The sequence below is a fragment of the Osmia lignaria genome, chromosome 3 (genome assembly GCF_051020975.1).
Source record: "Osmia lignaria lignaria isolate PbOS001 chromosome 3, iyOsmLign1, whole genome shotgun sequence".
NCBI lineage: Eukaryota > Metazoa > Arthropoda > Insecta > Hymenoptera > Megachilidae > Osmia > Osmia lignaria.
This window is the reverse complement of record NC_135034.1, coordinates 9,607,383-9,635,368: the sequence shown is the minus strand read 5'-3', so window position 1 is coordinate 9,635,368 and position 27,986 is coordinate 9,607,383. Positions and strand designations below refer to the sequence as shown.

Below are 27,986 nucleotides of genomic sequence, written 5' to 3'. Positions count from 1 at the left end.
CCGCGGCTCTCCGTGTCCCTATACCATCTCTCGCCACTGTTCGTCGCCGCGATTCCGGCAGGGCGCAAGCAACGCGAGAAACAGAGAGAGAGTTCGCGCGCGCGCGTTTCCCGTAGGACGTTGCGTTACGGAGCGAGAGATCGCGCCGACTGCGCGCGGAGAACGCGTGTTCCGCGTTACACACCGCCGCGTTCTGTTTTCTTCTTTCGTGCGTGTTAACCCCCGTGGGTTCAAGCCAGCGCACGGTCCGACGACACGCGAGTGTCCGATTGCATTTCCATCGCGCTGCGAGGAAAAACCGTTTCGTCTCGGGCCGCGCGTTTCGCACGATCGCTTTTTCCTCCCTCGCGGAGAGAAATCTCTCCCTCGTTAGTGCTGTACCGTCCGTCCCCGTCGCGGCGACCATCTCTCTCTCTACATCTTTTCCTATCTTCTTCGCACCACAAACCTCTTTCTTACTCTCTTACTCTTTCTGTGTGTCCCTACTTCCGTCTTCGTCACTCGTTCGTTGCCTCTCTGTCTCCCGGTGTCTTTCTCTCTCTCTCTCTCTCTCTCTCTCACTCACTCCCCGCGTGTCTTTTTCCCCGGCTTTTCTGACCGCGCGCGTCCGTTCCCTTCTCCACGAGGGAGGAGAGACGTCTGTCGCGCTTCGAGGCTCCACGCGTGCACGCGCGGAGAGTCGGCTTATCGCGGACGAGCGTGCCGAACGCTTTCTACGGAGTCTCTTCTGCATCCTCCTACGTGCTCGACTAGAGCCGCCACACGTCCGATCGGTGTTGTCCACGCTGTCTCGCGGCACAGTTAAGGTGTCGGTGAGGGTGAAAGGGTGAGAGGGTGAGGGTGTCGGTGACGGTGTTCGTTGTTTCCTCGTTGTTTCGCGTCCGCGAACACGCGAACGCGGGCCCGATTACTCGCGTAAACATCAGCCGGTTACGTCGGCTCCGTGACGTTTCGTTCGTGACAGCCGGTTGCAAGGATTACTTGTTACTGAACAGCAACGAAGCAGCAGAAGAAGAAGAGGAAGAAGAAGAAGAAGAAGAAGAAGAAGAAGAAGATATACAAGAGAGGGAGGTGGTGGTGGTGGTGGTGGTTGTGGAGGAGGAAGAAGAACGGAAAGGAACAGAAGTAGTGGAGGTGGTGGAGAAGGAAGAAGAGAGCCGCGAGTGCGACGACCGGGCCACAATAGTGTGCGCCGTTTGTTGTTTCGTTGGCCGGTTTTCGGTCTGCGCGACAAACGCGAAGGAAAGCGGAAGAGCGCGAACGTTAAAACGGGAACAAGAAGTGACGACGCTTTTCGATTCGTCGTCTTCGAATAATTAACGCGAGTGTTATCGTCGAAAATCGAGTGTGTGCTCCGTTTCTTTCATCTTTTTTTTTTTTTTTTTTTCATTTTTGTTCCTCTGCTGGCTAGTTTCTCGTACTCCACCGATGTAATATAAATATTACAAGTTTTAACATAATACGCGGCTATCCGAATTCTCTGTCTGTCTTCGACGGAGTTCGCGGGTGGAGGTCCCGGGAGCGAGAGGAACAACGGGGAGAGGAGCCTTAAACCCAGTGGATCACCTGTGGTGATGCAGTAAACGAGAAAAAGGGGGAGAAACACGAGAGGCGGGATAATAACGGATAGAGAACGGGGGACGAACGAAATAAATAAACGAAAGGAAAGATAAAGGAACAGGAAGGGAAATCTGTCACGTTGTGTGATCAGCCGGAGAGCGAGAGAGACTCCCCGGATATACTCATCATGCATTACACACGCATACATGCACATTACATATATAAATAGATTGCATATAACACGCATGACGTTCGTCGCGATATCGTCCTCGGTCCACGCGTATAATTCAATTTCGATCTTTCACTTTCGCGCCATTCGGTTATCCTTATTTCCCTCCTAACTGCATACATCGGTTCCCTCGTTGTCATCCCGGAGGAACGATCGCGATCATCTCGCGTTCGTTCCTCGCGTTTCTTCCTTCGCGGCCACCCTCGGAACCACTCTCTCTTTCGTTCGCGTTCCAACGCATCACACTCTCTCTCTCTCTCTCTCTCTCTCTCTCTCTCTTGTCGGCCAACAACGCACGCTTCGCTCATCCGCTTCTTTTCCAAGCCGATCTTTGTTCCTTCATCAACGTAGTACACGTGTTCCATCGTCCACGCGGCCCGTTCGAGCCGTTTCTTTCGACGCGTTCGCGCCACCGATTTCGCGCACTCTTTCATCCCTTCCCGTGATTCTCGATCCAGTGACGTCGAGCTTGCAAACAACCATCATCGTGCTCGACCTGTCAAATTTCATGTTCTTTCTTTTCCGAGACATTACCGACCGGTGGAATAATCACAGACGCAAGTGTCCGAAGGAAGATCGACGATCTTTCCTCGTCGAAGAATATTTATATGGTGCACACGATTCGTTCGAACATCTGGTCGTATGAAACATCTTTACGACTGGACTGGCGTCGATCTATCGAACCGTGACTGATAACAGATAGAACATCTTATCAGGAGACGCGTGAACTGATTACGCGCCTGGCAACCGATCATCCTGATGAATTTTATCGAACACCGAGGATGCTTCAACTTATAGATCTTTGATGGTGGAGGAAATTATTCGTTTATACGTTGGAGTAATTAAACTGGCTGTCAAAATATTGATAAGTCTTCGGAAGAACATTAACGTGGTTATCGACAAAGTTTACGATTCTATTAAATGGAAACGATCTGGTCCGCGTGTTTCGATCACGATCTTGAAAAACCTCGAAAAGCTTCCAAACGGAGCGCTCTCTAAATATAATCCACGGTGTTTTAGCCTGTTATTTTAAGAAACATCATCGGGTCGTTCGGTATCGAGCAATTCTCTTCCCGTTTCGAAGCGACTCGGATCCGCTCGGATTAGAATAGCAAGGGAAATAATAACACTGTTGCTCGTCCCGTCTTACCCCGTTCGCCTCTGCTCCGCGTCTCTTCCAGTGGATATCTTTTTCCATCCCGTAACCACCTTTCCGCCGCGTGTGCACGCGAGCGGGCCGCCGCAGTACGCGTGCGTAATATTCGACACGCGCGTCACCACGCATCGCAGCACCGTTTCTGACCGACGCGTTTATAAATAAAAGCCGCGTCGTGGCACCGCGGCACCGCGGCACCGCATTACGCTCGAGCCTCTTTCGTGCCGGTGTAACAACGTGTCAATGAAAATAGAGACAGCATGTCTACTCAGGAAATTCGATTCGATGCATAACCGTTTCTGCCCTGTTGATTTTTAACGAATCGAGGGAAAATCCGAGGCGAGAAGATTTCTTTAGATAATCCTTCTTTTATTTTGGTAGGAAAATTAATGAAGCTTCTTGGATAAAAAAAAAGATTAATCGATCGGTAATTGCGCTAATCAGATCGTTGATAATCGCATCGACCGCGACACGACAAACGCTTTAATTAACAGAATTTCCTAGCGCGTGAATTCCACCTGCACAGTGTGCTGTTAATTAATTCGTCCAGTCGTATCAAGCTTTGCACGAAAACGACAAATTGTCTATATTTTATCAAAAAAATATAAGTAGGTAAATCGTTGCTTGAAAAGTATTACTCAATTTCTTGAAAAATGTTCAGTACCCTAAATGATATTCTACTATTTTCTAAGATATCTATGTAGTCTCTGATAGCGCTCCCTAGAAAATAATCCTTCGTGTGACAAGGGATTTGTTAGAAGCAAGTCGACCTTTGAAATCGGCTCTAAACTCGCTCACCTAACGGCGATTAACCGAATTGATCTCGTTATCCAGCAATAATTCGAGACTGTCGTGCACGGTTGGCGGTCCTCTGCTGTACACCGGCTGTGCTCGATAACGAGTCAATTATCGATTGAACCTTATCGTAACTAATGCCCTCTGACGCTTCGCCAAGTATCTGAAAAGAAACGGAATCTCTATACGCACGATTTTCCAAAAAAAAAAAAAAAGAACAATCCGATCGTTCTGAAACGGTTCGATAGATCTGACGATAAGAAAAATGAAAAAAAGCCGATGATCGCGACGGAAAGGTGGAAAGCACGCCTCGACATCGCTGGTTCGCGGCAGTCTCGTCTCGTGTCTGCTTGAAAAAAGAAAAAAGAAAACGGGCCTCGCGACGAGCTGGTGTACGCGCGTGAGCCACGCGCGAATCAGAACTTAAAAATTAAAGAAACGAGAACGACCAGCGGATAAGACGAATCCCTCGAGTTTCACCGAAGTTTCGTTCGGATCATATACCGTTGTCGAACTTTCCACGTGCACGAACTGTCGAATTGCCGTAAAAAGAGAAAAAGGCTCACGCACGTGTCGCTAGTTGTCAAAGTAACCGAAGATGGACGCGTGCCACGATTTTCCTTCCATATAGCGAACATAGAAGAATCGACGGTAGAGCTAGCTGGTTCCAGCGAAAATCGCGACGGATTCTTCCGTCCATCGCGGACGATCTAGCCAGTTGGGTGGGCCCCGATGTTGAACTGTGATGACCGCGGCGTGTCAACAGTGGATAGTGATCGAAATCCGCGTGATTCCGCGTGCTCGTGTACCGGTACACAGACCGGATTGACGAACAACTGAAGAGCGATCGTTGTTGTTCGGTGAGCGGACCGTTAACCCGGAGAAACCATGAAGCTGGAGTCTCCAGGTCGGTCGCCGACAGTGAAACCGTGAAAGCCTAGTCCTCGCGTTAGGACAAGGTAGATGAAATTACGTGGGCAGGATAGAGCGGGTATATATCGTTAGAAAGCAACGAGGGACAGAGTGTGGTACCGTGCGGTGTCCAGAGGCGCAAGGCTGGAGGTTAGTTTGTGGAAGAGGAGCTAGAGGACGGGCAGGAAGAGGCAGTCGCTCGAGAGAGAGAGGTGTATGACGTTACCGTTGACTATCCTACGTCACGTTAACGGTAACCCTCGTACACAACACGCACGCGACCTAGTCGGAGCAGCGGTGCGGAGCGGAGCGAGTGGAGAGTCAGCTAGCTAAGCGACCGCCTGGAGGAATTTAAAAGTGAAACTGTGACGATCCACGCGTTTTCCCCCCCTCTTCTCCTATTTTGCTACCGTTCTATCGCCTCGAACGTCGTCGTCTTTTCTCCCTTTCTCTTTCTTTTCTTTTCTTTTCATTTCATTTTTTTTTTCTTTCTTTTTTTTTATTATTTCGTTATCTCTATTTTTCTTTCACTCTTCGACCGGTGCTCCTGTGTCTTTGTCTCTCGTTTCTCGGCCTCCTTCCCGCCCTCTCCTCGGTCGTGACACGGAAGGGAATCGCAAAACGGCCAGTGAAAGTGATCGACATTACGATTTTCCCGACTAGCTCGCCCCTTCGGCTCGCTCGACAACAGGTACCGGCGGATCATCCGCGAGAATGGCACGCAGGTGCGAGCCGAGAAGCAGCTGAAAGCGACCCGGCACGGTCGCGTTACAGGCTCGCACTTCCGGAACACGCGGTGGGGAACAGAGGCTACGCTGACAGCTGGCGCTCACGTTGATGGCCGATCATCGACGATCCAAAAATGTAAGTTACACAAAGTACAACAACCATATGTCCGTTATAGGTCGATAACACTTGACCCTTTTTAATGTTCTTTCGACGAGAAAGTTTCTTCTTCGAAGGGTAGTCGAAATTAATTGTACCGTTCACTGACAGATTTCAGGGGTTCATTGGGTTTCTATGAGGAACGTTGGGTGGTTTGAAGGGAATTCTTCTTGGGGCTGTTCAGGGTAATTTGATGTTGAATTTTGGAAGAAATTACATATTTCACTTTCTAATCTCAAGCTATCAAATGTTAGATTACTATTGAAAAAGTGATACCATAGTGGTAACAATTTTGCTTAAGATGAAAGATTTCTCACAATTTCAATGTCAATTTAACTTTTTTTTAATATAGATTAATTCTTTGGAACTTTCGGAATAAGAAAGTATGAAGTGTGAAAGTGCAACAAATTCATGAGATATTTTATTAACGGCTATTGAACTTTTTGATATCGCACCCTAATAATTTTCTATATGAAATGTTCCGAAGAATCAATCTATATATTTAAAAAAAATACAATATGATATTATATTAGTATCTCTGGTCGAATCATTATTGCTTGAAAATAATAGATGAAATATGAATTCATATTATCACAAGTCACTTTATATAATCGTACTCGTGCTGTAAATTAATTAACACGGAAATTACATCGGCGATTCGTGCGATAATCCCCGTGAAATGCAATTAAGATGGCGATCTGAAAGGAATTCGTTTCCCTTTCGAGGGAAAGAGTCGTCCGCGATTCTAATATACCGTTGCGAGCGGCAAGAAAAGAAGGCAAGAATGGAACTTCTACTCTCGTGGTAGAAAGGAAAGGAAGCGGATAGAAACGAGCTCTAGGCTCGTACCGCTGGATCGAGTTTCACTTCTTCACTGTCTCTTTCCGCGACTCGTTTTCGCGTGCACGAGGAGGAAGCGTTTCCCTTCCCGTGAAAAGGGGAACTCGCCGCGCGAAAATCATTGTCCGCGGCTCAGTAAACTCCTCCGAAGACCGTTCCTTTCCTCGCTGTTGGCTAACGTTTTTCGTAATTAACAAGCTGTCGTGAGAAATTAAGAGAAAACTTTTCTCTCTTTACTCGTTAATTGAAAAAAAAAAAAATCTTCTCTATTACTTCCTCTTCGTCGTCGTTGAAATCGCAACAATAGCATTCGCTGATTGTGAACGTCCTGACTTTTCAGGAAGACCGATTTCATTTTAGTTTTCTATCGAATCGCTCCAAAATAAGTCGTCTTTCAATATTGATGCATAATTGTGCATCACTGCCTAAGTGCAGATTGATACGCAGAGCGAGATGAAAATATTTAGAGCGAAACTTGACGCAGCACGGGGTAAAATGTAATTCCGTTCGAATTCAACCGATTTCCCCGAAATCCGATGCGCAGAGTACAAAAGCGAGTGGACTTGACCGGATTGGAAGGTAAAATATGTGCTTGGCCGAGATTCTTGAATAAAACGTCGCCGACGTTCATCTGGTTACATTTCAATGCGACTCGTTTCGTCTCGAAAACGCGTCGGCTTCCAACGGAAGAATTGGAACGCTCGTCAGCGTTATTCATTTTTGAAAGAATTCCTGAAGAAGTCGAGGTGCAAGAATTTTTTTTATCTCTTTGACAACGACACAGAATGATAGTCACTTTGAATGGCGTTAAAAAGTATGAAATTTCCGTTAATTTCCATTGTAAACTGATAAAGATTATTGCATAGAAATATATTCTTTATGCTTGGTAATCACTTTTGGCCCAAATGCAGTTCAGTGAAAAATATACCACTAACCCACTTTATTACCAATTTAAAATAACTCTCCAAATGTCCACTATGTAGAAAAATAACAGTAAACAAAGTTTGTGCGAAACCGATTCTAAAGAATTATTTTTCCATCACTTGGATAATTGAATTTGAAATTATTCTGACAAAAAATTACAGAAAATATTGAGCAGAATTAATATTATATTAATTAGACAAGATGGCAAGCGGTCTGATTAATTATGTCTCGTTTCCCTGTGCCAATCAAAGTGTTAATAATTCACAACTCCTTTCAGTGCAAAAAAAGCCTTTAACCCACTTTACCGCCAATTAAAAATAATTTTAAAAATCTCCATTATAATAATAAAAAAAAAAAAAGATTCTCACGTTTCAACAACCAGAAACACTTCAACGCGATTCACCCTCGGGATTGAAAGTCCATTGAAAATATTCCCGGCGTTGAAAATGTTCGTAACACCGTTCCGTTATTCGCGCGAGAGAATCACTTTGGAGGGTGAGAAAAAAAAAAGGAAGAGGGAAGAGGCTGCGCTATCGACTGATACGCTGGTTACGAGCGAAGGGTGAGGGCTATTTAATTTTGTATCGACGAGCACCTACGCGTGGTCGTGTGTCGACCCCGCAGAAATGCCCTCGCGTATGTAGGTTAATCCGCGCTCGATGGGAATCGACCTGCGGAGGAATCGCGACACGGGTCAGGTTAACGAATGGGGTAGGTTAGGAACGTGCCAATCTCGGCGCACGTGGCGCCCGTACCTGCTATCTTTCTCTCTTCCTTTCTTTCGTTCGTGTTTCGTCCTCCCTGATACTCTTTTCACCGACCGTCACGCGAAGGGGTTGAACAAAAGTGTTCTTGCGATTACGCTGTGACGGACATAGAAATTAACCCTCTAATAGTGTCACAGACTACTGATACAGGGTCATGTTTCATCGAAGATTACAAACTATTATTTTCTTAAATTCTATTTCTATTCGTACACAAGAAATTCGGTCTGCTTGTTTGCTTTGACATTTGTTACGAGGAAACCTACGAAAAGGTATACCGAATTGTTCGGTACCGCTAAACGCGTGCTGTAATGTTTACAGGCCATTAGTATTGCACGTTTGAACAAGAGCGATACACAGTTAAAACGGACGACTCGAACGAGCCGTTCCGTTTCTTGCTATCGGTTAACATTGGAAAGTGTTTCGCCACGTTGAAACGTTCGTTGGTGAGCGTAACAGAGCGGCCCATTTATCTCGCTTCCGGTCTCACACCGCGTATCCAAGCACACAAAACGCGGCGCGAACGCATCCCGTATATCTTACCATAATTTTCCCTCCAAGACCGTTACTTCCACGCGACGATATCGTTCTAACGACGATAACTTCGTGGTCATGATGAGAGCAAGAGCTGGTCATTCTGGATCGAGTTCAAAATTCCAGTTATTGAAACCATTAGGGATGTTTCAGCCGAGTACAATGATAAATAAGATGGACATTTCCGGAAAAAGATAATGAAAACTCTAAGGGAATCGAATTAGAGCGAATGGAAAAAGAAAGTAGAGAAATAGTTGCAGAAAATTTAAGACCGAGTTGGTTAAAATTTTGAAGGGAATGGTTTTAAAGGGTGTACAGTCTTTATATTATAAGTTATTTACCATACAAATATAGTAATATAATTTAGGACCGGTTTCAAACACTCTTCCTAAAGGTAATTAAGTAGAATTAATATGTAAGGTGTATTTTAAGGGATACAGGTAAATCAAAAGTCAGCCAAAGTCAAAAAATCAGGAAACGAATAGGATGTCCTAAGTTTTTCCTTCGCGATGGTATCAGTACATTGTATAAGTAAAATTAAAAGCAGAATATTATATAAACGTAGCTTAATAAATGCTTTGCTAAAAGTTAATTAAAATAGAAAATAACACTGGACCGATTTCTATTACGAGAATCAAACATATTTGTAGTCATCAGAAATTCCTACAAGAACCTCCATCTCTTTTACCATTCCCAATTTGTCAAAATCCCAACGATAGAGCTTCCTGTTCTCCAGCACGAACCCGGAAGTCTCCGTCACGCCTATTACAGACTAGTAAATACACTTTTTCTAAGACCTTTTACCGGCACGATTCATCAAAATGTCAGTAGAAAATGTCAAGTTTCTTCAACTTTAAGATAGGCACAACTTTCATTGTCACAACAACGATTAGCTTCAACGTCGTCCGCCTTTATGAATCAATTTCCTGTTCTCGTTCCCCTCGCGATCCACGAGTTCTTCTATTCCAACCGACACTTTTCAATTTTTCACCCATTTCTCTTGTTCAAACAGGTAGAAACGTACCTGCCCGCTTTCGTAATGATTCATACACGCGTCAACGATACTTCCTACGTTCAATAGCTGCCCTGGTCGACTTGATTTACAATCTCATTGTGTTTGTCGCGGATGTTCGGGCCGACAGTGTGTGCAAGGTGTTCCGGAAGTCGGTTCGTCGGGCGTCTTTAGGATCGCGTGTCTCGACGAGAAACAAGGGAGAGATTTCCTAACTGAAAGATTGTGGTTCCTTCGGCTGATGTATTACTTTTGTCTGATTAAGACTATTTAAGAGTGACCTTAGCCTTTAGTTGTTACAACGATGAGTAATGCTAGGCTAGCATGAGTAACCCTAATTGCTACAATAGAATTTTGGGACTAATAGAAGAGATTAGTCATCCTGTGTATTATACTTCACTGTGATAAAAACACTGCAAATATATTTCCATCTTGAATAAAAATGATTACTCTTACAATTTTTAATTTTCAAGTTCAATTTTTATTTTATCATCGATATGTTAATGAAACATTGAAAGAAGAAGCTACTCAAACAGGATGATTCGTCCAGAAACAGAACCGAATGAATCAGAGGATGACTTTCAAGAATAAAACCTCCAATAACCACGTTGGTTATCAAAATAAGTAATGACGATTCTTCTCGAGCCGAGTCCTATCGATTTGACGAATCAACGCCCCGCTAAGTTTCCTCTTTCGAAGTTCCGTCATCGAAAACAACAAGCAGAATCGCCAGATCCCCGTCATAAAACCGATATACGTACGTCCATAATCGTCAACGGTTCGAGGAGAACGCGCTTGAAAGCGACGCGTCTGGACGTTCCTATTTCACGTGGACGGGAGATGGTTTTTCTAAATCATCTCGCGATGGAAAAGGTCTGAACGGTCGTGTCCGTTGGCGTAACGCATGCCGCTCCGTTCCCTCGTGAGGCCGCGAGGCTCGCGCATAAGCGTAACTCGCGCATTTCCGCGATTTTCAGGACCAACCGGGCCAGCTGGTCGCTTCGAAAGCCCACGGAGGAGCTCGAAGAAAGAGACGGAATGGAGATCGAAACAGATCGAGCGAGGAGGACGGGAAAGGTTGGCGCGATAAAGAGACAGCGCGTGCGAAAGAGAGGAGTGGATAGGGAGGGATAGGGGTGACGGAGAAAGAGAAGGACGAGGCGCGATGTGTACGGCAGCGGGGCGCTACTCGTAATGTCGGTGTGTGTCGCGCTGGAGGCCGGCCGAGGTCGACGGCCTCTGGCTCGGCCGTTTCCGTTCAGGCTCGCGCATCCTCGGCACTAGGTCAGTGATGGAGTCACTGGCCGCCCCGAGCGTCGAGGCAATGACACCGAGCACGCCGTTGCTGCCACCGAACTACCCCCACTACTCGCTTAAGCATCTCCCACCACGCCCTCGCCACCCCTGCCTCCCCTCGCTAACTCCACCCCCCGTTAACCATTACGCTCGCGCCGCTAACAGCGCCCCCGCATTGACGAGCACTCACGATGCGCCCGCCTTGCGTCTATATGATCGAGAGCATATATCTGTCCGTGATTACGAAAGTGGTATTATTCGTTTTCACCATTTTTGTGATTTGGAGTGTTAAAAAATATTTTTTCACTATGAAATTAAACATTTCAAGAAATATAATTTATCGACTGCGATAGCCGTTAGATAATTTTCTGTTAGGAAAGCTTGGCTATTAGTGCTCGATAATTCCTCGTATCTTAGAAAGGTCCTCCTCCAAAGACCTAGAGACGAGAGATTTTCGAGCAGCTATTTTATCTTGTATGACAGCCAGACGAGATTTGCCAATGACAATGCTATTTTCATTCGAAAGATTCTTCTGTCACTTCTCGTCGCCCGATGACCTCACATATTGATATAACACGTGCGTTCAAACGCGCAGCGTGCGATCCTAAGGGGACCAATTCTGAATACGAGGTCGACAACCGCGATCTGCCTCGTTGAACGTGTCACTCGGTGATCCTAAGTCAACGAAAGTATCAGCCACGTAATAAGGTGTGATACTACCATAAAATGTGGCAAGTTAGATATTCGTATGATAATTGTGATTTTATGGTAGTAACGTTTGATTAAACTGAAGGAAAGAAGAAATTTCTATTCTCTGAATTCTCCTCTCAGCGTTGCAATTTTCACTCTTCAAAAGAGAATACTTCTTGATCAAAGAAGGGTAGTCCATTTATACCCAAAAAGAATCGATTTGTTGGCAATTAATTCAATTCGAATACGTCGCAACTACACGACGATACTTCACAATTCTACGTTGCGAAACTCGTGCAGACTAAATATCAAAAGTAGGGTTTGAGCATCGACCGGTTGGCCAATAGGTCGCCTAAGATGAAATGTAGATGAAGCTTACGACATCCAGAAGAGTTCGAAACGTTGATGAACAGAATCGCTATGAAACTAAACGTCTAACAACACGCGAAACTCTTAAAATTCAAACGAACCAAAGCAGCATTTCAGAAATCATAATTTCTAAATTCTTTCGAATAATCACCAGACTCCGATGGAAATTCGTGAGACACAGACGCCTTTCTCCGGTTCGATGCCCTTTTTTTAAGCTGTCAAGACCTCCCGCGTGTAAAAACACTTTCGTCTGGCTTTCTACCCCATGGTGTTCCCAACTCGTTCACCCTGTCCCTCGTCCAGCTGCTGGAATGTACGAAATCGTTCTTCGAGAACCCTTCGAGAGCTTCAATCTGGTAACAGGGCGTCGATATGCCACACTTAAGGCCCTTTCCTTGTGGACGCGCACGAAATTTCATGGAAATGCGCTGGAAAATAGTAGACGAGATGTCGATTGGTCAGCTCCGCAGCCGATGAAAAGATTTCTCCTCGTTGAACGATCGACAAGGGATGACGCGAACTTCTGACGAGGGCTGAAAGGTCGAGGTACTCGAAGAATGGAATAAAGAAGAAGAATATCTTGAATACGGTAGAATTGTCACGGTATGACAGTCGTTGGGGTTGCATTTCCTCCAAGTTTCACGTCCAAGGATCGAAGTAAGTTGAAGTTTTCTGGATTTTTGCATGGTTCATCTTTAGACGGAGCGCAGACATTCTTCGTGGAAGTTTTTGTAATATACATTCATTCGGAAAATGAAAAATTGATTCGATAAAAATTGTTGGGTATAAATACGATACGATATCCTCATTTGACAAATATCTTCTTATAATGTTAGCACAGGATTAAATTGAAAATTGATGTTTAATTTAGTTTAAATAAAAAATATTCCGTGCACGTGTAATGCCAAGCTTATACGCGCTTCCACTTCAAAGGATTAATTTAATTCATGAAAATGAACGGGCATACGATAGAATGTAGATTCCAATAGTTTCTGGTAGGTCGCACAAAAGTGGATCACGTGCTATGCATTTCGACGACACGTTTAATCCAAAAGCCCTCAAAATCTCGAGGACAGAACACGTTCACTCGCTCCATGCTCGAGCGAGCTGGCAGAGTACTGTTAGGCCCGTATTGAAATTCAGAATCGCGAAAATTCGGCTCGCGCGGCTTTACATGAATGTTGCAGTAGCTGTGATCTTGCATTATGCATGCTCTATAATTCGTGACTTCTGATTACGTCGTGTCATCAGTGCTCTATCGGTGACTCCATTGTCTTCCTCTATGCTTCATCCACCGCGTGCACACGATTTATACCCTTCCACACGTCACTCCGTCCCCGCAATCTCAGCGGAGTGTCTTTTGTAATTACAAACTCGAAAAGCAGGGATAGAGGAGAAGAATCGTGACTGGAGAACTTTATCTTCTTTTCTCGAGTTCCCTTGGTTGTTCGTGTTTTAGTTTACTATCGAATTTCGTACGATTCTGTTTCATTTACCTTCCGTTTCAATCTTCTGTACTATCTTTTTACTATTATTTCTTAAATACGTTCGAAATTACGTTATTAGTAATAAATATTCTTTGTGGGTCACTTTAACCCGATAGAAAATTGACATAAACGTCACAGATATTCTCCCTAGTTTCGTCGTTTACACACGAAGGGTAGTATCGATTTTCACCCCTTCTTGATCCAACAGAATCACCCTTTCACCCTACGAGCCATTAAACTCGACACACGTAAGTTCGTAGCAAAAAAAAAAAAGAAAAATGAAGAAAAAACGTAGGCCAAGAGAAAAGGGAAGAAGAAAACAGCGTGTCACTTTCCTAGTTTCAATAACGCGATCCCACTTTCACCCTCGTGGGATCCTACGATGGGGAGGATAAAAGGGAAAACCGGCTTGCCGTGGTACATGGGGCACCACGACGATCCAGTATGTGTCATAGGGGATGAAAATAACCTTGGACTAGCGATATCATGAATAACTATTGCAAGATCTGCCGTTCCAATCTTCCTAATATTTGCTCAACTTTGATATGTAAACTTAAATAAACTTGTAATAAAATTATGCTCTATGATACGAAATGAAATTTAATTTAATTATAATATAATTAAGCTCTAATGTCATTATAATTTTTCAACTTTGTATCGAAAGTCTTATTATTTTTACAAATTCTGTAATTAAATTTAATTGATTGATTTATCTTATAAAGAAAAAGGAAAGATAATAAATTTAATTAAAAATAAATAAAAGGTATCTAAGACTTTTAAAACCACGTTTCAAATGAAAACCTCCGTATCCACGCATTGAAGTCTCCAACCTTACAGAACATCCTTTAACTATATCCTCCCATGAATCTCCCATAAACTTTCTTCGCATCAAACAAATTTATAAAATCTTCTTTCTTTTTATCTAGCTAATATTTAAATTCTTAAGTACATATTCAAAGTCTATCATTTTTCTATCGATATCGAATTTAAAGCGTCTCGAGTCTGTGAGTCACGAGCGGAAAGGGAAATGCCGGAAGGTACGGTCGCAAAGTATAATGGTGGTCCGGGAACAGAACATCGTGGATTAGCGGTACCATGAGTAAAGTTAGCGGAATCCTCGTCTACGCTTCGCGAGCCAGTGGAGCGGGTCCGCTCGCGATTGGACTCCGCTCGGTGAACCACTCTGCCACGGAATGAATGGCGGCGCAGCTCGGTTATGGTGTGCCTATGGACTTTCACCTCTTTCCAGCAACTGGTCGCGACTCTTACCTTCCATTTCGCTTTTGCCTGTCTACCTGTAAGGATCCGATCGAAGACGAGGGAACTTCACGAAGTCCAGAATAATGAAGAAACTAATTTTTTTTCGGAGGAGATTTTGGAAAATGACAAATTTTTCTGTAGTATTTTGAAAACGGAAAGAACAGTTTTTGGCAATTTTAAATCATGATTGATAGGAATGAAGAAGAAATTTAATTATGTATCTATAGAACTTCAGTTTAATAAAATATTTATAAGAAGACTTCTATTCGATTTAATTGAATTATTAATGATTCGCGACTAATTAAAGAAGTGATCTGAAACGAAGACTAAAAATGAAGTATCTCCTTCCAAGGGATTCTTCATGAAATTGAAATGAAAGTACGAATCGGTTTCTAAGTATTCGTGATTATTCTTGAACAGAACGTTTCGCGTAGTGATTATAACCCGTCGAATTGGTAAAAATCATACTCCACGAGCTCGTCTCACTTTCTAAAGTCCAATTTCGATGCACCTCCAGGGAAATCTTCGCGATCTAAAAGCGAGTCATAAATCACCCGCTTGTCTTACACCTGTCACTGAAGCTTCGTTCTATCGATCAGGATTTTTCTGTGATTACAAGACGTTCGTTTACCGTGTTCCTTCAACGTAATCGTTTTTCAGAATCCCTAAAAGTCACGTTTTCGAGCGTGAGAAATGATATTCTTCGGTGGAACTCTTTTGTGACGGGAGATTCGCAATTATCTTGCTAAGAAGGAGACTTAGGCAACCCGTTCAATTTTTATAGTGGATCGACTTTCGATGACATCAAAATATCGCGAAATTGCACTTGTGATGAATCAATTTAAAGCCCAAATTATAATAAAAATAATTGTATAAATGATTCATTGATTTATATCAAAATAATTCTATTGTTTACACCAATTTAAATAATATTTAACCACGAATACACCGATTGATATTTGCACAACGTATGAATACTTTAATCAGAACTATTGACACCACTTGACTGGGCATCATTTCCATTGCTAATTAACGTTGAAATCACGTCCAACGTCATGCACTGCCGATTTTAATTTATTATTGACGGCTATTAGTACACACTTCGACGGATTATTTCGGATATTAACCCTGAAAAACGTGTTCGCAGTCGTTTCAAATTAAACGCTTTTTATATTTACATTGAATATCAAGTAATTAACCATACACTATCTACCCAAAAAGAATTTTTGCAAATTCGAATCACAAATGCTATCTAACTTTCAGTTCATCTAAAATAATATTAAAAATCAAAAGTAGATAAAAATTTTGAAATCATTACAAAGCTCGCTGGACGATCACAGATGAATCTCGTTTCGCTTTTCGTGTCTCGGAAGAGTTCTCCGCTCGAGATGGTTGCAACCAGGTTGCACAACCGTTCCTCATACCCGTTCGACCGTAGCTAGATCCAATCCTATCCAATCTTATCCTAGGCCTAGACTACCACTAGATCGTCTGTCTGTCGGCTAGGTTGGGCTAGATCGCGTATTACGCCGTTGCAGCAAACTTTCTCCCCGAGGACGATGCACCTGGCCCCACCAGACACCACGGTGGATCTACCAGGCGATATAAAGCGTCGACTTGACCGACGAGACTCTCTCGATGCCATGGAATCGATAGCGTTACAATTTAGACGGGGATTGCGCTTTTTGTTACACCCGCGTTATGACGGTTTTTATGACTCTTCATTTATTTTTTTAAATCGAATAAATCTTTCAAGAATCGACGAATGGTAATTAGGTTGTGTAGTTTGGTAGACGGGCAAACTTTACTCGCGACTTCTATTCTTGTCGTTTGCTTTTAATATAACGATTAATGAAGTCAACCAGTCGCGTTAAGTAGCTTTGACGCGGAAGCGGCCAGGTCTGAATAGTTCTATCGTTGGCACCGAAATAGCTTTCTATGAAGTCTGAAACGATTCCGGCACGAAGTCTTACCATGCCCTGGAACGTGGCAGCAGCGGCAGAAACTTCGCCGCGTTTAACGAAGTGCAAAGAGTTTCAAGTTGAACTGTACAATTTTTACTCCACAACTCTCCTCGGTTTTTCTGTTCAAGTTTCAACCTCTTAATCTTGACATCAAGCTCGAAGCATCCTTACTTTTAGCAGTAGAAACTTGATTTTATATTCGATCTTATTTGAACGAAAATTAATAATTTGATTGATTTGATCATTTATAATTAACTACTCGTATCCTTGTCTCAAGAAGAAGATTTTTGAAATAATTAATATTTCGATATCAGATTATTCCATTTTACCTTCGCTATTAAATTGTTAATTCTATCTGTTCCATTGTTTCTAATTTAATCACTTATACAATGAATATCCATTAAATAGTAAAAACGCGAATCTCCGTTTCATTGACGTCAATTTTAGCCACGTGGACATAGTTTAGGAGTAGCTGAAAAATATTTCGTCGCGTTAAAACTCCAGCTTTACCGACGCAATTTCGTCCCCGGGGGATACTGATTGGCAGAGTCTTTTTTTCCCCGGTCATCGTCTCGGTAGCTAAATTAGTTTCACGGCAGCGTAGGAGAAGAGGAATAGAAAAAAAAAAGAAAAATATACGAAGAGCAGAACACGTTTCGAGGTGGACGGATAAAAACGCACAACCGCAGGAAAACGCGACCAAGTCTACCACCTGCGATTCGTTTCTTTAAACGCAACGATCCGATGCGCGGAGGGAAAAGTGCATTGGCTCGTTCATGAATTGCATAATTACATTCCTTTAATTACTTCGATGGTTAATTGTTGATAAATCTTATCGAGCTGAGTCAGACTCTTATTAAATTAAGATGGTGAAATTATGTTAATGGTACTGTGTATTAATTGTACAGTAACCTGGTATCTTTATGAATACAAATTTATCGAACAGATTAATGATTTTTATTAACGAACAAAATAATGGGGGATAAATTTTTGTATTGGAAAAACGATCGCAAGAAACGGTGACCGTAAAGAATGGTCCTTTCTCACTTTCAATGGGTATAATTCCATCGGAGAAAAAAACTTGCTTGTTCGTTGCGCTGTCTATCTTTCGTACGTCAAACGATACGGACATTTATCTGTATCTACGACGGATAACTTCTCGTTGGAGAAAGTGTATCAGAGTCAGTGACCGCGCCATTACATAAGGTCCTCCAGTTACTCTCTCATTCATCGTATCTTTATTATTAATGAAATATAAATCGGCACACGCCTACGTCAGCGCGCGTAAGTAAATGTTACGATCGCTTCGATGCGTTTTGGAGAAGATGAAAAATATCCGAATAGCATTTATGCAGTTTCCTTCGTAAGATCTTAAGCTTTAAATTGATGTATCGCAAGTGCCATTTCGCGATACTTTTATGTCATGAAATCGTACCAGAGTTTATACGTTTCAAAATTCATCGTTCAACCTAATTGCCGTGTTATATATTCGCAAGTATGCGACACCGTCTGTCAAAATGTAACATTAACGAAGAGATGTAATAGCACGTCAACGCGACACAGTTCTTGCAGTTGCAAGAGGCTAGCAATTCGAACAATCTGCCTTCCTCGTCGGGGTTGTCCCGCGTTCGCCACGGAACGTTACATATCACTCGGTCCGGATAAAAATACACCGTGGGAGCGATGACTCGGGCATAAAAATACATGGAAATGCAACGGCGGGAGGAGGCGTACATTCGCGCGTATCTCGAGACGGGCCTCGGCTCGAAAACACGCGCGTACCAGCGACGAGGATTCGTGAACGCACGCGCCGCCTGAATGGGACGTAACAGAATTTACGAGCCGGAGAGACTGCAGGGAAATTGCATCGACCGATAGGGGGAAATTTCCATGGGGTCCGTTTGACACAACGCACGTCCAACGGACACCCCAAAGATAAGAATACTTAGGCATGGTTCATTTCTAAACAACTTCTAATATCAATGATGACATTCAAATAATTGTATTCTTTTGTGAAAAAATATTTTTCTTAAAAATGAAGATCATATATTTGGCAGAGAGCCACATGGGTTCTAACAAATTATTTTTTAAGTTTTGACTTGGACTAATTACAAAGCAAATTTGTTTTAATATTTGTACTACTACCCCAAAATATATGATGTGTCTAACATTCAGCTCATTTTATGGCTCATCTTTCCATTTGAAACGTTAGATAAAGCGTTGTTAATCATCAAGGCTGTTACCCGAAGCAAGCGACAGTTTCCTCGAAACAACGTTCCAATTATTCCAGTTGAATTCGAGGAAGGAAACACCCCAGCCGACTGGGTTCTCGGTTCAGTCAAGAATACGTCTCTTTGAGAGGCTGTAAAAGGCAGCTTCGAGTCGTCTTTAGACGCGAAGCCCCGCGACACCCGCCCGAAAAGATGGCCAACGTTCGGCTCCTTTTTTAAGCCTGTCGCTTTTTCTCGCCGTTTCGTTCGGCTTTTAATAACTCCCACGCGTAAAAGCGGGTCCCTCTGGCACGATCGTGTGCGTGCCTGGATGCTGTATTAACCACCGTACCAGTCAATGACCCTACCGCTTCAACGCCACACGCCCATTTGCTCTTTGCAACGCGACGAAAGTCAGCCTGTTACGCTTTGCCACGTTCGATCATTCTTTTATGGAAATTTTCACAGCGATCGAATTAAGTTAGCGGGGAAAAATTTCGATTTTCCGGCTACAGGATTGTCGTAGCCGGGGAACTTGGCTTCCCAAGTTAATTACCGAATACGCTGACGAGGCGAGTGTACCAAATTAAATTTGAAAATTAATGAATGATGTAAAGTAGAACTTGAAAGCTTAAATATGGAAATTAAGTAATAATCTAGGGGTGCCAAATTGAAAATTTAAATTTGAAAAATATCCAATCGTATGCTCAATAATTATTCGTGTAATTAATAGTATTGAAGTTTGGATCGATTTTATCAAAGCTAATGGTTGGTAACTGGTTGTCAACAATCGTGCTCGTGAAATTGGGCAAACCTTAACCTTCGAACGGAGCTGCTGTGAATGCGGAGAATGTGGCGCAACAACCTAAACCTTGCCAATGGAGAGAATTTAATCTCGACCACGCTTTCCTTCCTGTCGGATAACAAACACGAGAGAAACAGAGATAGGGACCGAGTGGAGGAGCGAGAGAGAAACTTGACAATAGGTCTCGCTGTTGCGGTCAGCTGACTGTTTGATAAAAAAAAGAAGTAAGATAATCCCGTCACGACGATAACCGAATCAACTTCGCTCGTATGTTTCTACACACGATGAATTTTATTTTCATTCGACTGGCCTCGATTGAATATTATTATTAACACTTTAACTACATATACGTTTCAGGGGAATTAATCGCTTTTGTAATTTTGTGCCGGAAGAGGAATTATCGATTGGTCTGATCAATCATAGGTTCGATAAAAATAATGTTCATTAATCAAAATATTTTTGCTGTAATAGACTAACCCAATATTACAAATAGAATAATAATAAAATATCAGAATGAAATTAATCAATCAAGAATTAAATTGAAATTATTTTTCCTGAATGATCGACAGCAATTTTCGTTAGACAAGAAATACAAAGTATATACATCAAGGGTTCTTCTTTCTCGATAATCGTCTGTACTTGAACGTCATTACGTAAGAAACTTCTAGATAGACGTATCGAGGAAGTGTACGCCTTGAAAATTCGAAAAGTCTGATGAAAACAGCGCCTGTCCATCGATGCTTTACGAGCTTGAAAGCTCTTGCGTGGCTTCCGAAGTGCAATGACACTACGTTTCCAACCACCGCGACCTCTTTTTCTCTTTTATGCATCGGGAATTCTTTTTCCTCGATTATTTTCTTCTGGAATTAATCCTTTTCAAAAAAAAAAATATTCGATTTCAAATGAGTTTAAGATTAAGACGATAAGATTACAACGGGTATAAATATGAATAAGAGAAAGCGAGAGGAGCGGAAGTGGAAGGTGCGTTTAGATTGGCGTGTGAATAACACTGCAAACGAAGCTACAATGTTAGTTTGAGGGCTCAAAGTTCAACAAGATGTATGTAAATTGCAAGGAAACGAAAGGTGCGTTCCTTTTAGCTCGTGACACTCTTAAGAAATTCAAATGCTACGCTCAGCTTTCCGAATGCTAAGTGTACCGTACTGAATGCGACAATGACACTTTGTGAAACAAAGTAGCTAAGAGAACGTGTTTATAAATATGTAGACAATGTTAACACTTTCTTTCCTATGACTCAGATGATTTAAATATTTGTAATTACCTATTATTTTATTACTTTTAAAATTAACTATCCCCTATTGCGATGTTAAAAAACAAAATAAAGAAAAATAAGATATTATGTATACTCTGCATTTAATAATCCTAAAATTACCAGATTCAATCTACTCCGAAAACCCTTGAATCTCTTTAAATCCTCTGTCGAAATTGTGTCCCCGAAATTCAGTCTATTCAAACAAATCACCCCATCGTTAAATGACATAGTGTCAACCCTTCTGAATGGCCCTCTTCGTCACGAAAGAATGGTGGACGGTGATTGTTGACCTCGGGCAACTTTCACCGCCGCAGGGCCACCGGGTTGCCCCCATGCCCATACACGCAGGTAATTTATGCATATTGCGTGCGATCATGGTCTCGGTAGAACCGAGACCCGGCTGCATGGTCAGGTACACGACAACGACGAGGAGGAGGTTGCTGCTTGCGCAACCACCCACGGTTCATGCACCTTGCCCTCTCGAGGCAACGGCCTCCTCCTTGCGTTTCTCTTCCGCGTTTTCCCGCTGAACGAACGGAGAATGCTGCGGTAGAATGATCGTTGGTTGAATGAATGATTTTAGAGGGAATTGCTAGTACAAGTTTATATTTTCCTTTTTTTAAAATCCCTCTTTAATTTTCGATAAATTTATATTATTACTTTTGCAACATTTAGATGTATCAACGTTATATCACTAAAATATTCTAAATATTCGTTCGATTGAAACTGAAATATCTAGTCGGAAAATTAATTTCCTCCTATAATTATAACAATTATTTACATGGAAAGCTCGAACTTAAACCTATCAAATCGAGAGCCTGGTCTTCGTGGATCTCTCTAATCCGATAGTTTGCAGTTCGACGAAGTCCTGAGCACTGCCAGGATAATTGGCAAGCCTGTAGAAGATGAGATAGGCTGTTCAAGTGACTATGGGGCACAACTTTGATCGCGAGAACTGCTTCCTTAATCCATGACCATGCTCAACGTGTTCGTGTCTCGAGAGACAGAAAAAGGGAGAAGAATTGATGAATTGGAGAACGGATATCTAGTTTGAAAATCGTCACTTTATACTAGGAATTAAGAGTGCCAATTCTGTCTGTGGAAAGAAATTTCTTTCAATTTTCCGTCATTTAGTTTTTGTTCTTTACGAAGAGAGTATCGCAAAGTCGAGGATCGATCTTCCTCGACGGAATGCTTCGTGATCCAGCAGCCACGACGAGGATCATGACATTCGTGACGCGGAAGTTAAAGCAGAAGAGAAGAGAAGAAAAACGGTGAATGTTTCTAGCGACTAGACTGTTCGTCCTCCTCTAGTCCTTTCAATCTTAGTAAATGGAGTACAATGTAATATCTTCGAATTTGAATAATTAAAGAAAAGTAAATAGAAATTACTGATTCCAGTAATTCAAACCTTTCCAAACCCTAAGACCAACGAGCTAAAAATTGAAGATTACTAAAATAATAATATTCCTAGCAAATGTGCAAAGAAAAAGTTCAAAATCGAGGGGTTGATTTGTTCAAACGACTTCAAATCTCAAAACTAAAACTGTCAAATGATCACTAAAATTTGTCTCAGCATTGTAACATTCAATATTTAGTTGAAACCTACAAATTTAATAAGTTCAAACCTCTTTAAACATCAGAAAACTAAACATCCACCGCTTCCAATCAATTTTACATTCCCATAAAGTAATTGAAAATAAGAATCAAAGTAAAGATTGTTTCTCTCTTCCCTATTACTTCTATTTTCATCTTCGTGCTATTCTCTTCACCTAACGGTTCTGCGTACGAATCGTGAATAGGCTGCACGCGTAGGGTGAAACGAACACGCGCGCAAACACAGACGCATACATGCGCGCACACACACACACACACACACACACGCGCATTGTGGAAGGTGCCGCGTCACCGGCAAGCCAGGACGTCGTAACAGTAGGTCACCAGTGAAAGTGGCTAGGCAGCGAGATGATTGCAATTGCACCGCAACCGGGGGAGTTTAGCGGCTCGCTTCCTGGTGTCGACTGGCTACCGGCATGCCGCGATTACTCTCGGATAATCACCGTTTCTTTGTCCGGGAAATTGGTTTCTAAACGCTCCTTCCGATGCCGTCCACCTCTAAGCAACGGGTCATTGAACGTTCCGCGGAGTAATCGACACTTTCCAGGAACGTTCATCGATCCTTTTATCTTTGGTCGCCGTCCAAAACGCGACCGTTCAACAATACTCGTTTCGAAATTATCGTAATTAAAACGGATAGATATTTACCCCTTGATTTGTAACATCGGATCACAGAAAGTGGCACGAGTTGTTACTCGAAATATGACAAGATTTAATTGCATTTATAATTAAATTATAATCTCTAGAGAAAAAAATTGTATTTCATTTTCTTTTTCTATTAAGTGAATTGAAATTTCTCCCAAAACAAGAATTTATATTTTACCTCGAAGGTTAGCAAAGTTCACCGTGTCACCGGGTTAATGGCGATGATAAATGAGAACGCAACTGATAGCTGTATACGAGCTACGTCACACGGTGTGTAACCACCTAAATATTCCCCGTTTCTATTTCCATTTGCCCACCCTCCTCTCCCAACGTTTCCGCTTTCTTCGTAATCCATCGTGTGTTGCGATATCAAACCCCCTACGCTCTCTGTTTTCCTTTTCAACCCTCCACCCTCTATCTGCTTCGAATTGAATTCAACAGTGCAAACAGTCCCGTAGCGAGTTCGAATTTCATTCTCACGATGCACCGGTTATCGTTATGTAATAATCACGATTGTCTTTCCTTGATTTCTGTAGGATTTTCCGAGTATTATAGGAGTGTTGAAATACGAATTAAATTACAATTTCGAAGAAAAGTGGTTTAGAATTAATTTTAGAACTCGTTAATTAAATTTTGAAAAATATTGAGACTTTAGAATAAAAGGTGTTCATTTATATTTAATAAAAAAATTAAACGTTCTGTACTTTTGGAATAGCAAAAATGTAGTTTAGCATCGCTTTTAACATCCGTTAGACTGTTACAATTCTCCGGGCGTACTCTGTGTCCGTGTTCAAATACCATTGCTCCAAATGAGCGTAAAACCAGGACAAAGAGGAACAATTCTCGAACTGCTTGAAAGCTCTTCACTGCAATAACAATTTCATGGTTTGAAGAGTCCGCGTGCCATGCAGAGTAACTAAAAACAGCTTTCAAGCGATTTTGATAATCCCCAAAAACAATCTCTCTTTACACATTTGTTCCAATTAAATTCATAGCTGCTCCGATTTAACGCGATTGCTCAGCAAACTTTCTTAACTAGTTCATTAGTAGAGTTCTACGTATTCTTCTTTCCAGATTGTCAGTAATTAATAGAAAAATTTCTATTGGATGCCTAATTTCTATGAACGCTTGGATTGAGATATAGCGAAAGGGGTGATTAATATTTGGAATAATCTTGAATTCTGCTGCTATTTTGAAAACATCAAAAAAGGGCATCATCATAGAAGAGCTAATTAACTTTCCACAATACTATATTTAATTATTTGCAATGGCCTTGTAATTATAATAATTCCCTTAATTACTGATGATCATCGAAATGACCAAAGAACGATGAGATTCGAAATTAGGTAAATTTCAGCAATAAATAATTTAAAAAACATTTACCCTTGCAATGATGAAACGAACACCGTACGAACATACCTCAGTGGTATATCCCATGCCAGCGACGTTGGTCGTAATGTCTGATCAATGTTGCACGAGCAAGTCTGCTACGTGTTCCTCTTTTCCTTTTACCCGGAGGACCAAGAGGTTTTGGGGTGTCCTTTCGCAGCAACGCTCTCGCGAAAAGTTATAATATCCACTGGCCATAAAATGGCAACAAAAATGGTTCTCAGAGAAGACGAAGAATTGTAATCGGATATCAAGGTACCCATGATTCTGTTAACCGAACAAGAATCCCGGAGATTTTCGTTAATCCGCGTGCAACACGTGCATCGAACAGATTTTCGGCCAGCCAGAATAATTTCTTAGGCTTCGTGAATCATCGCGGCCGATTGGCAATGCGTCAAAAAGTTTGCATAATCAGCACCGAGAATAAACGAACAAGTACTGGCAGACAAGTAGCTGGATGCGGAAACGCGAAATTAATGATGTACACTGATAGACGTGACTATTCTCAGTTTTAAATAAATATTATTGTTTAAGAGAATCTATTTTGAGTAATTCGAGGAATTTTCTTCTACGATTTACTTCTAAATTAAGGATTAACCCTTTAACCTTCATCGTTAGATTTGTTCAAACATATTAAACGGAATAAAACACCCGGTACCCTGTTTCGAATATGAAAATTATCAAATATATATCCTACAGATGGGGTTGAAAAAGTACGAAGTAATATACCCCGGAAAGATGAAAGTGTGCGACAAAGTGGTTCGAATCAGTCATGAATCTTAGCTGGTCAATTAACATGAAAGTTAACACGAAACGTAATACGCGAAGAAAGGGTGAGGAGGAGGGAGTGGCATAGGAGCACTCGAAGCGTCCCTTTTCTGGTCTTTCTGAATGTTTGTTCATTTTTTCCGCTCAGTGCTTGCCCTCTGTCTCCCTACCCCGACCTGCAAACCTCTCTTTCTCTCCCTCGATGCCCTCCCGCTCGTTCCTTGGGCCGGAGTAAGGACGGGCATTGACCTCCACGCGGTGTATGGAGCGCTGCACCGAAATACATCGTTGTTGCTCGCACATGCGTCTCCCCTCTCTGCTTCACTCTCTCTCTTTCTCTATCTCACCCTTTCTCCCTCGCTCCCTATATATCCCTCTTTATCCGACACATCCACGCACACACAGCATCGTTCGTTCTTTCGACCACCCTGTGTTCCTGTCCCCCTTCCGTTCTCCCCGTGGATGCATGGAAAAACCACGAAGGGCGTGAACATGCCGAAAAGGGACTCCTATTAATAATAATAGTGGCGGGTTCGGTTGCTTCGAAAGCGGACCTCCGTTTCGTGGCTACCCTCGATGACGTATTTTTCTTTTTATCTAATGGATAAACCGTGTATTCTAATATTTCCTCGCGGATGTAAGACGCCGAACGAAAAACAGCCCTTTCGTCTGGCGGGGGTCGACGAAGGGTTTCTCGCGGTATAACGGTCAGGGTGAGTGCGAAGTTTCGCGCGAAAATGTGCGGAACGCTTGTGACACAGTATGACGTTTCACCGGGCGATGGTCGGTTATGAAACACGCGGTGGCTGGCAACGCGAGGGGACACGACGTTTCGGACCTACGCCAACCAGACGTTGATTCTACCTCGACGACTACGCAAACGGTAAGAGAAAAATAAGAGGGAAGGCTCATTAACCCGGATGGAAACGAAAAATTTTCTGTCGGGCAACGTTTGTGAAAGGTCGTTAAGATCGGCAGCTGTCGGGACGGTCGGGCACGACGACAATCGTTGCATTATGGGCGCCGCGACTGCCGAAAGGCCGGGTTCAACGCCCTTTCGATGCACTCCGAAACTCCTTTCCTTCCGCTCCTTCACCCTCTCCTTCTACGATCGATAAAGCCTGACCGTGAAAACGCGACGAATGTGCACGACGACGTCCAGTCGATTTTCAGGACCCCCTCTTTCTACACCGCCCTTCCTCGTTCCCTCTCGCACGAGGTTTCACAACCATCTCCCTCGTTCCTTCTCTCTTCCTCCCATAGCCTCTCCCTTCTGTCTATCATTGTTTCGCTCGCACGTGCGCCGTATTCCTCTTCGCGTACTCGGCCATCTCCGACCTTCCTCGTCGCTTTTCGCCTGGGTGCATGAGGTGTAACGTCGTGGGTGCAGCGTGCTTCCGCGAGTGTCAAACGAAATTTCACCCTCTCCGAAGGTGTCTTTTTTTTTCTCCCCTACGATCGTCATTGTCATCGAGGGATGGACGATGATTCTTGAGATGGATCGAGGGAGGAGAAAACGGTGCGAGCAGGGAGTGCGTTGACGGGGACACGGTCGCCGACCAGGTGGACTGGGACAGGTCAAGGACCTGGACTCTAACGATACGAGAGCAAATCTTACGCTCTAATGAGTCGTCGACGGGGACGAGCGTTGTGTAATTGACGTTTGCTCGAAAGGGTTGTTTTTCCGTGAATCCGTAATAGGGTTAGACGTCTCGGAAGGTGATGCGTCGAACCGTTACCATACCATGTACCAAGGTGTATCTTTGTTTCGATGCTAATAAAAATGAATAAATCCCATGATATTCCTTTACCCCCGTACCATACAACATATCTAGTTTCGGTTTCCTCTACCTCCACGTGGTGTTCATTAACGACGAACTCGTTTAGCTGTTAGTTTCCTTTTTACTTTTCGAGCTTCCGCGATGGGTCATGGCAGCACGATGCGAATAATGTTTATAATTGCTCGATTGTGCAGCCACTCGACCCCGATAATTCTTGCTAGCGCAAAAAAAAAAAAGAGGGGAGTTTGCATGAGGGAGGACGATACACGGTTGCTTTCTATCGGGTCGTCGCAAATGCTCGTATACAGCCGCGAATAATTACTGTCCGACGTGCATCCGCGATCCAACCGGTGTATAGTAGACGCAGAAATATAGCGTACTTATAAATGACACGTGTTTCATTCATGCTTCACTGAATTAACGTATTTAGGGGATCGCTTATGCTTTTATCTTTAAACGACGATGGGTCTGCTTCGACGATCCCTTTTTCTTAGAGAAGGACAACATGATCGGCACTGTACCAACGCGAGCTAATCGATCAATGGGGGACCCAAGGGCCCCCTTCAAAATAGCCTCCAACATCTAAAGTAAAACCGACCCACACGTGTCTTCTCCTAAAAATTTACAACAACCACTCGATAATTTCCCGTAGGAACGCCCTTCGACCCCGCTTCTTCGCTTATACAGTGAATGAACCTATGATCGTACCAGATAAACGGACGGACCTCGAAGAATACCCCCGATGAATTATCAAATATTCAGCGTACTGTCGCTCATGGAAACTTGCATCTTCCGAAGTTGTTTTAAAAATTCGGTATGGA

The 27,986-nt window shown here is 42.8% G+C and overlaps 1 protein-coding gene and 1 long non-coding RNA gene across 8 annotated transcripts in view; one reads left to right on the top strand and one right to left on the bottom strand.

Moving 5' to 3' along the window:
- Positions 1 to 27,986, bottom strand: part of LOC143308251 (uncharacterized) — a 124,295-nt gene that overhangs the window by 7,288 nt on the left and 89,021 nt on the right. The window lies entirely within an intron of this gene.
- The window catches only part of Hr4 (nuclear hormone receptor 4), a 114,536-nt gene continuing 86,566 nt past the window's right edge, over positions 17 to 27,986 (top strand). Inside the window, exons 1-2 of one of the 4 annotated variants that reach the window (XM_034332413.2) lie at positions 1,086 to 2,597; positions 4,177 to 5,516. The gene's annotated coding sequence lies outside the window, so the exon portion shown is untranslated. Of the gene's footprint in view, positions 5,517 to 27,986 lie in introns of all 4 variants that reach the window. The other 3 variants (XM_034332414.2, XM_034332418.2, XM_034332412.2) reach the window with 3 other exon arrangements.